Below are 11580 nucleotides of genomic sequence, written 5' to 3'. Positions count from 1 at the left end.
CCATCCCATCATTATCATAAGTCCTATCAGTGTCAGTGCAATGTAGAGACAATAGTAACAACAACAAAAAATCTACGACCAAACATCCAAGCTATTCATCTCCTGCTCAACTTACAGGGCAAATGATACACTTTTAGCCACTGTGAAGACACAATCCCCGCGCCCTGCCCCCCGCTAGCTCTATTTTGTCCTGCTCAATATAAGCCTCACTCTCTCTACACTAGAGTCCAGCGGTGATTCAGATACACTACAAAATTTGAAAGTCACCATTAGGAACGTTCTGATATAGTACATTCAGTTTTGTTTTCAATCCACAAAACCTCGGACAGTAAGTGGAGAGCCCAGTCTTAATCATAACACTTACAAATTATGTAAATCATCCTGGACGTTAACGACAATTGGGGGTAATACCTGTGCCTTATGTATTTTAATAAGCCAGTTTCTTATACAGATATAGCCTTAGTTCGTCTCTCAAAGTACAGTAATCACCTGGGCTAGCAGCTCCTTTAAGAGCTACCAAATGATATGTTGAATTCAGTAGCAGTTTAGCCAGATTCCTTATTGATCAAACAAATTACTTGACAGAGGATAGCCAGGTATTCATTGGCAATTTTATCCAAAAAGTTGCAACCATTATTGATTATGCTACAATATATACTGTATGTCCATTACACCAAACAGTTCCGAACTGGTTATGAACTACTTTGTTACAACAGTCCCGAACTGGCTAATAGTGCCTTCAACATTATTTCAATGAGCATATACGAATCAGAATGTTTCCAGGGTGACTGTTAATAATGGTTTGTTGGAATTATTAAATGGTATTTGTGAACTGTATCAATGCCATCTACGAATTCTTACAAAACATTAAACAATGGATGATGGAAGAGCTCACTATTCCAATGAGAAATAGGCCTACTGCATTTAGTTACACCATTTACTGGTCGAATCAAATGTGCATGTATACAACATACAGTCCCTGGTATTGAACGCGCACTGCTGGCATTGGCTCTTGAAATGGTTCTGAATGTAGTTAGAACAGCATAAATTCAGAACTCACAGTTCAGAAGCAGTTCTGAATTTCTGTTGGAACAGCATGTACACTGGCACCAAAAAAAGTATTGGCACAGACACCTTTTGGCATATAACACAACTGTATAAATACTTGGAACATCGTATGTATACCACTAACACTGCCTGTCTCCATGGCTAAATGATTAGCGTGCTGGCCTTTGGTCACAGGGGTCCCTGGTTTGATTCCCGGCAGGGTAGGGAATTTTACCCTTAATTGGTTAATTTCGCTGACAGGGGGGGCTGGGTGTATGTGCCGTCTTCATCATCATTTCATCCTCATCATGACGCGCAGGTCGCCTACGGGCATCATATCAAAAGACCTGTATCAGCGAGCCGAACTTGTCCTCGGTCACTCTCGGCACTAAAAGCCGTACGCCATTTCATTTCACAAATAACCCTTACTCAATAAAGGAAATAATTTGTATAAACTCTTTCCTAAACACAACATAAACACATGTAATCTATTAAATTAGGGTTTTCTCCTGCTCAAAAAAGTACTGGCACACTGTATGTCATCCGTTATTGAGTTTTACAGACAGCGCCGCGTCTACTAGATTTTTGAAATCGGAGTTGACAAGCAGTTCAGTCGCAAGACTTAGAATCTGAGGGCGAAGGAGCATTCCATGGCGTTCGAAACCGAGGCTGTTTTATTCTTAGAGCATTAATACTATACAAGGTCTGTCTAGGGAGGTCAAGTCACGAATGCTACTTATTGAGCCGCCATATTGGGTCTTTGAGCGAGCGTAACCAAAGGCAAGTGTATTCGAATTTAAAGGATTTCGGTACCGTACATTGAAATAAAAACAAGATACCAACTATTTTTCATAAATAACTTAATTGGGCATCTACTGGTCTGTATATATAACTGTATAACACTTAAATGATTTGAATACATTCACAGCTATTTGAATACGAAGATAATTAACAGAGCCTCCATTTTTTTTTCTTCAGAAACAAGAATCATCAGAAAAGCTCACCTTATTTTCTTTTACTTCCTTACAACTTGGTCTTACTCTGTTTCTTATTAATATCATCTGTCAAATATGTAATCTTATTGACAGAAACATAGAAATCTCTACAGTACCTGTATCATATTATGATTACCGGTACATGATATACTGAACTTGAAGTACTGTATTTAAAGTACTAAAAGAGAGCTGTAATAAATTACCTTAAGCGTTTTCTTTATTAAGAAAGTAATTACCGATACTGCGTTTCTAAAAGGTTACTCCAGTATGTTGACAAACACTGAATGCCACTTGAGTTGAGTGCATTAAATTATGTATGGTAACTGTTGTTATCCATTCATGTGGTATTTCTTTGGGTTCTAAGGCAAAAATATTCTGCACGTATGCAACAAGAGTGATGTTCTTAGTTACTCTTAACTAGTTTATTGATAACCGATGCAGCTGTATAGTAAAAAGTGGTGGTGCTTATTGTTTTAAGAGGAAGTACAACTGGACAACCATCCTCTATAAACACTAATCAGAAGAAAACAAATGGAAGGGGTCCAACACTTCGAAAAATGAAGGTATCGGCAAAAGAAAGATGAAGGCCACAAAGTGCGTGGAAATAAAAACTTCCTAGGCCTCGAATGCGCTAATGCCGTCGGAAAAGAACAAGTGTTGACCAGGGGAGGTCGGATAGGCTAGAAGAGTGAAAGCAATGTCAAGACTCCGCTAAGGGCCTCGTAGTCACAACCCTAAATAGATTTCCCCCTGTGGGGGGGTGGATCAACACCCACGGTATCCCCTGACAGCCATAAGAGGCGACTGAAAGGGGCATCAGTAGCTCCTAACTACGGAGCGTGGGTTGGCAACCATGGGGCTCGTAAATGAGTCCTAATATTAATGCATATAATAATAATAATAATAATAATAATAATAATAATAATAATAATAATAATAATAATAATAATAATAATAATAATAATAATAATAATAGTTAAGAAAATTAAAGCCATTTGTAGACACGATTCCATAAGCAATAGAAATTCAATCACTATTAAGCTGAGTTAACCTAGGTTTGGCTATTTTAGGGATTACATTAGGATATTATGTTAGGCTACGGTACGTTAAATTACAGTAGTTGGGTAGTGTGAGTGAAGCGAGTGTTATGATCTTTAAGTATTTGTCCAGCCATATAATGAACTCTATAGTGCATTTAAGATGAATGAAATTTAGCTGTAAATAATAACTACAGTACAGTGTAAGGCTGCTATTATCAATAAAGTTGTTGTAATGATGGCAAGCTGGACATAAATTGTTGGTTTGAAGTGATAGGTCTATTGTTTGTTGTGATTGTAATTGTTAAACGAACAGGAACAACCATTTCAAATATCTGTGGAACATTTCCACCTTGCATGTAGGGTTAGAAAGATACTGTCTGTAGTTTACATGAAAAGGAATGGAATAAAATGGCGTATGCCTTCTAGTGCCGGGAGTGTCTGAGGACAAGTTCGGCTCGCCACGTACAGGTCTTTTGATTTGACTCCCGTAGGCGACCTGCGCGTCGTGATGAGGATGAAATGATGATGAAGACGACACATACACCCAGCCCCCGTGCCAGCGAATTTGACCAGTTTTGGTTAAAATTCCTGAACCTGCCGGGATTCGAACCCGGGACCCCTGTGGCCAAAGGCCATCACGCTAACTATTTAGCCATGGAGCCGGACACATGAAAAGGAAATTTTCATAAACATTAATACTGCTATTATACATTTCCTGTTACTTTTCTTGCTTGTTTTGAAAGGCAATTCTCTTTCTCTGGGAGGTTTCGTATTATATGTCAAAAACTTGGGTGGATTAAGGACGTTGAAAATTGTTGGGATGGAATTCCACTTGAGTAGTTTCCCTCCATCTGCCCTTTTTAGTTCAAATTGCGATTCTTCAAAATGATGCTAGAAGAAAATATATAATAAGACCTATAAATATAAAACATCGTTCATATAAACATACTATTATTTAGGAATAATACAAATGTATAACTTCACTAACCTCGCTCAAGACGGAATTATCTGTAGGTTGCCATTTGTCACGCCTACAGTTTCGAACGCACTGAGCTCTCCTTTGCTTATCTCTCGGAAAAAGAAACACCCTGATTCCGTCAGTTGTCCTATTTTGACAATTTGGTGCGGAGCAGTATCCCATTTTCCTTCAAAATACAAGTAATAACTCACATCATTACATCGGGCACGCTCACATAACAACGATATATGAGACCCAACATGGCCGCCAACGCAAAGGATTATGGTAGCGTGACCAGACCTCCCTAGACAGACCTTGATACTATAGAATGCGCTTAGCGCCACCTCGTCCATGTTGCGGCTTGAGGCAAACATCTCGATCAGCTGACTGGGGGGTAGTTCGAAGCACAGTCCGAGAGGATATAAGGAAATTGTCAAACAGTGACATTCGAAATAGCGGCGAAATCGGAATATGAGATGAACCCTACTTAGCTGTTGTGGTTAAGCGTAATTTACAATAAAAACCGTGGACATAAATGCGTAATTACGACGGAAATGTTTAAAACCAAAAGAGACCTACGATAGGATACACCCTCATTATGATCGTACTTTTTGCAAGTATTACATCCCCGTGAGTAACAATAATTGTTTAATGTTAATTATTTATCATAATGTAAGAGACAACTAATTTTTTCCAATTACCGCATCATATTGGGATTAATAGCTGAAAGGTAACCTCTGAAAGTTGTCCGTAAGGAAGTGTAGCCTAATTTTAAATATTAATGCGACTGACATCTACAATAAACACTTCATAACGTCCAAAAACAACTTTAAAATACTGTATTTACCTGGTGTACTTTTGACTAAAATAGGCCTACTTCAAATCAATGCACAACACAAGATGCAAAGAATGACACATAGCCTACAGGACCATTATGGAAAGAAAAGAACACATGTATCATACTTAAGTGAACCGTACACCACCAACAGATGGCAACAATAATGAACTCTCCAGGGTAAACGATAAACAGGTACCATAACAAGAAATATTCACTTATCATAAGTTATAAAAATTCACAATACAGTAGGGTCAACTGCATATCAATTGGCACTGGTTGTAGTACCTATTTATGCCTATGAAGCAGGGATCTGTTATAGTATGCTGCTTCAACAAAATAATAATAATAATAATAATAATAATAATAATAATAATAATAATAATAATAATAATAATAATAATAGTAATAATAATAATAATAATAAAGATGAGATACATAAAATGCTACACAGGTAAAATTTCACTCCACTGCCACCTACAAAATTAAGCTTAGTTTAAAGCCCAACATAAACTAATGTACATGCCACATTTGAAGTAGGCCTAATAAAAGGTCACATCTGAAAAAAAGAAAACATCCTGCAGCATTCAGTAATATTGTTCCCAAAGTACAGAAACAAGACATGCCAATATAAAAGTAATTTAAGATTGAATTTCTATAAAAATCAACCTGACTCATAGACAGAATGATTAGAGGGAATATGCCTAAAAGTAGAACACTAATACAAATCAGTGAAACTAGCATACTACACCAGCATCCTCTTACATAAGCAACTTGAGTCTATATAAATATTCCAGTCACAGGAAGCATAGAAATCTTCATATAGGCAGCGTAGTTCCTTTGTTACATCAGAAGTTGGGCAGCAGCAGGAGAAAGACATTCCTGGAACAATGGAAGTTAAGGGGTGCATTTTGCTTATTCACAAGTTAATTTATGGTATTACATTATTTTTGAAATATTTGTTTAACAGAGATTGTGATACAATAAAAAGAAATTACAGACTTCTAGAGGCTCCAAATTTTATGTATGTATGTCTGTCTGTTAGGTCATCAACTCAGAGACTGGTTGGATCCTCAAAAAGCACCACCAAAGGCTAGCAGATATAGGGAAACCGAAAAAAATTATTTAAGCTGTTGTTTTCTTACCTCAAGCGTGCAAGCAGCATCTTCAGTTATCATCATTTTCTCCTTCAGATGCTTTACTAACGCTTTCCCATTCTACAACTGATTAATAGCTCGCCGATACTTCTGCCTTTTCAATTTTAGCTTCTTATGGAATTTATGAATAACTTCCTTGGCAACCTGCATGAAGGTCTTGGCTTTCCTTGGTGACTTTACCATTTCCTCAGTGTAATCACCAACATAAGATTTTCTGAACACCTTTGTTTTAGGAAGAGACTCATTCTCCTCTTCCTGAGGAACACTGAAAGAATAAGAAAATTATAAGGGTCAACAACAAAAATGTCTTACCTATGTGTAATATAGTAACCTAATATGCTGCAACAGATGTTGCAGTTGAATAGGATGCTAAATGTCTTAAACACAGATATTTCGCATAAGGATGACAGGCCACATTCCTGCATAAATCTATGGAAAATAATTTAAAAAAGAAAATCTGCTCACACACAACTTGTTGATGCAACAGGATCCACTTGAAGTTTCCTCTTCACAGGAGGTTTTCTCTCTTCTCAGCTGGTAAAAGGTGGGGTGGAAAATTAAAAATTGTTGGTACTGCATTTGGCTTCAGTTTAACTCCCACACCAAATGCTTCATTATCAAAACATTGCGGTGAAAAATGCTTAGAGCATAATCTTGAATGCTTTCCAGGCAAGAAATTCTCTCTTCTTAATGCAACTACCCATTGCTTTTTTTCTTGTCTCATCAGCAGGAAAACTGAAATCAATAAAAGCACAGTATTCAACATTGCTGTAACCGGGAAATTGGAACTGTAACCAATAAAATAAATTACATGTAATTGTACGTATTCTACAGACGCCTGACAACAACTGTATGAACCCCCTTACATCATCATCATATTTAGGTAAATATTTACTTACCCGTGAAAGAAAATGCCAGATCCTTTTTTGAAGGTCTCCTTGCATCCATACGCTACGCAATAGTACACCATCGCTTCATTAACAGTAGCTAAAAGTCACGTTTAAGTACGCTGATCATTATTCTCGCCTATAACACAATGTTCAAAACTCTCGCACTACTCACCAGTCAGCTGATTGAGATCCTTGCGTCAAGAATGTGACGTCATCAGCCATCTATTGGATATATGATCGAAGGTTTTATTGCATTCGCAGGTCAAACGTTACTGTGAAATTGGTAAAGAACTTTCTGTTACTTATTCAATAGTGCGGGCAATCATCAAGAAGTTCCAAGAGACTGGTACAACAGACAATAAACACAGATCTTGATGTCCAAGTATTCTTACATGTAGGGAGCATCGAAGCATACTTCGTCTAGCAAAAAAGCGTCCTTTAAAATGCAGTGTCAATTGTATTTGATATCCAGTCAACGTCCAACAAACAGGTCCGTCCTCAAACTATTAGGAATGTTTTGAACGCAGCTGATATTCATGGGAGATCTCCTAGAAATAAACCATTTATTTTGGAAGTTAACCAAAGGAAACTCCTCCAGTTCGCCAAAGATTATGTCAATTGAATTTCAGAATTCTGTGATATTTTCTGACGAATACAAGTTTTTGCTTGTTTGGATCTGATGGAAATGTAAAAGTGTAGTGCAAACCAGTGATCTCAATATATAAACAGGATACACAACAGCTATGCTTTGGAATGGCAAAAATCGTGACGTTCGTTTTTTGTTACGTTGGCAACTGTGAACGTACTGAATGCGAATTTGTCATTCGTGATTCTTATTGGGAAATATATTTCTAGATGAGTTTTCGTCATTTTTGAATGATAAAATGATGAAATATTGCGTGGCGTATGGTTGTAAAGAGCTCCAGAGGAAAGGATGTGGAGTTCAGTTTCACAGGTAAGTTATTTTAGTACGTAACAAAGGAGGAAATTAGCTGATGTCGGACGTAACCTCACGCGGTACTTGGCTAATACTATTTACGTATTTTTTTTAATGATTTGCTTGTTTATACAGGTTTCCATTTTCTCGGCCTGATATTCTGAAGAAGTAGGTTCAAGCAATACGCAATACCCATAGCATATAGTACATTATGTAGCAAACATTTTACACCTGATAGTTATCAGTCAAGACCTGCGCACCTGTAAAATTACTGAAAGAATATGTTGTGCCATCAATCTTCAATTTTCCAGGCCATCTTCAAAAAAATATTGTTACAAGACGACAGCTGGTTCTCAAAGGAACAGTCTTTAATCTGGTAAGTATGAGACCTATACATTTTTTATAGAAAAATACATTTCGCAAAGACGAAGTGGCAGGTGTTTCTGTACAAGATCAAGAGTTTCCTGATAATATGAAAATAGAAAAACAGACTCAAACAGATAGTCTCCCACAATCTCCTGTGAAAACAGAATTGATAAAGAAGATCAAAAGGCTTCAGATGATTGTTTATAGCAGGTATAAAAAGATAAATAACATGGCGGAATTCATTTCAGTTATGAAAAAGAAGGGGTATCTAAGTACTGACTTAGAAAGCATTTTGAAATTTCATAACGAACCAGTTTCAGAATTCTGAAGTAGGTAAACCAGCGCGAATGTACGGCGATATCATGAAATAATTTGATTTGACATTGCACTTTCATTCCCCAAGAGCATATAAATATGCAAGAACACTGTTTCCATTGCTACACCCTAACCGCATTAGGTCATGGATTTCATCATTGAATTGTGAACCAGGATTTGTTTCTGGTGTGTTCGAATTTTTGAAAGAAAACTGTGATAAGTTATCACATTTAAAAGAATGTGCTTTAGTGTTTGACAGTATGTTGATTAGAAAGCAGTTACTATGTGATGATAGTAATAAAGTTAAAAGAGCTTATGTTAATTTTGGTCAGATGGTTTCAACAGAGGTAGATGATTTGGCTAGGGAAGCTCTAGTTTTTCAAATTATGACACACTGGAACAAGTTTAAGTGACCAGTGGCCTAATTTCTTTTTGTAAATAAATTCCCTGCTGATCTACTGACACAGTTAATAAAAACTTGTCATATTAAATTGTATGAAGTTGGTGTTGTGATATGTATTGTTTCATGTGAAGGTCCTTTTGTAAATGTTCAAGGTCTGAGAAACTTGGGATGCTGTTATGAAGGTGAGTGTATTGTATATCTCATTTTAAACACCCATCAACTGATTGTAATGTTTATGCAGTACCGTACTGGATCCACGTCATATGCTCCATCCCTCTTTGTACATCGCACGTCCACGATTTTTTCGGCTGGGTGGTGCTCTTCTCTGCTATTACTCAGTCGGCCCAATAATAATTCAACGGGCAGACGCCTAGTTGGCTGTCGCCTCCCCTCTCCACCACGGTTTGTTATAGCCTCATCCAGGATGTGAACATTTCGCCCGAGGACTCCTACCTTCTCATAAAACTCCATAAGTCCGGCTGTCCCGTCTCCGACGTCATCCACCTCCGGGATTACTGCACCTCTGGGCCTGCACCGCAGATCCTCATCACCTTCCGGGATGTCAACGACCAAGTAGCCTGTCAAGCCAGAGGTGTAACCATCGCCGGCCGGCCCTATGACGTGGTCCGCCCTACTGAGTCCATCATAAGTCAACTCTTCTTTAATCCTTCCCGAACTCCCTCTGTTTCAACCCCCCATCTCGTAGGTTCCCGTCCACGCTTGACACTTCTACCACTACCACCCCTACTATCACAATTTCTGCCACTACTACCCCGTCCTATTTTACTCCTACTCCTACCACTAGCCACTCCTCCCCTATCATGTCCATACCTGTTACCTCCCTCTCTCCTAATTTACGCTGTCCCCAGCAGCCTCCTGCCAACATCCCGGGTGCCACCGTCGCAGCTCAGTCACTTTCCCCGGAACACGCAGCCTCTTCTACTGTCGTCCAACAGCCATCTCCATCCCGGAGTTGTGTCCTTCGTGGCATTGACCCCACCATTAGCGAACAAGACCTCCTGCAAGATCTCCAAAGGACAGGCGTCCCAGCCGATCGGGCGTACCGCATCTTCAACTCCAATGGCCCGACGTTCATGGTTCACCTCCAACTATCATCAGCTGCCGACGTCGACCATCTCATCACTACTGGCGTCCGTTTTCGTACGCGTACTTACCGCGTGGAACACTCTCGTTCCCCACCCCGTACCGACCACCCCCCTCCTCGTGCCTCTTCTGCTAGCCGACCACCCGCCCCGCCACCCTCCCCGCCTCCGCAAGCTATCTACCAACCTGCCCCACAGCCGCCCGTTTTTCTCCCGCCCTTCTCCATCATGGACCTCCTTCGCCTTGTAGCCACTTCCATAACCAACATTACCACAACCCTATATTACCTCATGTCGCAATACTACCTAACTCCTTACTCCATCTTTCCGCCGAACACCCCCATTGTCCCTACTCAATTTATGTGAAATACTTTGTAACTCTATGTAATATTGTGTCTATTCCGACTTGCGCGCCTGAGATGCATCAATATGTCAATAAATTTCTCGTCGCTCTTCCCATGGTGTTTGTGGGGGTTTGGCTGCGCGGGGTGCTTTGCGGGTCTTCCCTGGGTCCCGGCTTCTTGTGATGGTGCCCTTACGCCAGATTCATTAACTATTTTCTCCCTCTGGTGTGTACGACACACACCCCCTACACTTTATATTCTTCAGTAATACTTTCCTCTATACGGCCGAAGAGCTCCTTTGTTGAGCTGATGGCCCTTCCCTCCTCGTTTGAGGAGAGGGAATGAAATAACTTGTTTTCGCTTCGCTTCATATGCTGAAATTAGCAAGACATTCTCTAGCAGATAAGAAAATAACTAAATCTGTGGATGGAGATATGAAATGGGACTATATTGTCAAACGTCATTCATTACAGGAGAGTGACTGCTTATTCATTATCAAACCGCATTTTCAATCTTATAAACAATGAATGTGTCCTTTGCCGCTCAGACCTTGAGTTCAAGTGTTGCAGATGCAACAGTTCCTTTCATGAAGAAAATAGATCCATCCTTAATTCTCGAAATGTCTTCAGTCAAGGATTCAAACAACGTAGGATGGTCAGAAAATTATTTTGATGAAATAGAAAGTTTCTTGAAGTCAGTGACTATTGATGATGTTCCTATTCTGTTACACCCCCGTAAAACATTCGCATTGGGTTTCCTGTTCTGTATGAAATGTATAGGCATGTTGGTACCAGAATTTCGTTTCAGAGAGAGTGACCCATTCAAATATATTTTGACATACATGGTATCACAAGATCATACTGAATTTGTTTTTTTGCTGTATTCGAGCTAGAGGCAGTTGGAATAATAATCCAAACACACTACAGTTTCAGCAGTAGCATATGCTGAGTCCGAGACATGAGCTACCACTCCCTACTTACGTTACCCCTTTCCGATGTTTGATTTAGTGAATTTAAGAGTTTTCAGCTGTAACTTACTGTGTTGTCTAGGCTCCTTCACAAGCTACTGTCCTGGCCTCTGCTACTGTCAATACTCAATGCCTGATCAGTGGAGATGGTAGCCTAATGTTTAGCAAATTAAAGTCCGGCTTTGTGGCTATATGGATAGAATGCTTGCCTTTGGTCCAATGG

Source organism: Anabrus simplex, chromosome 10 (assembly GCF_040414725.1).
Source record: "Anabrus simplex isolate iqAnaSimp1 chromosome 10, ASM4041472v1, whole genome shotgun sequence".
In the NCBI taxonomy this organism is placed as follows: Eukaryota; Metazoa; Arthropoda; class Insecta; order Orthoptera; family Tettigoniidae; genus Anabrus; species Anabrus simplex.
Note: the sequence above shows the minus strand (reverse complement) of the source record.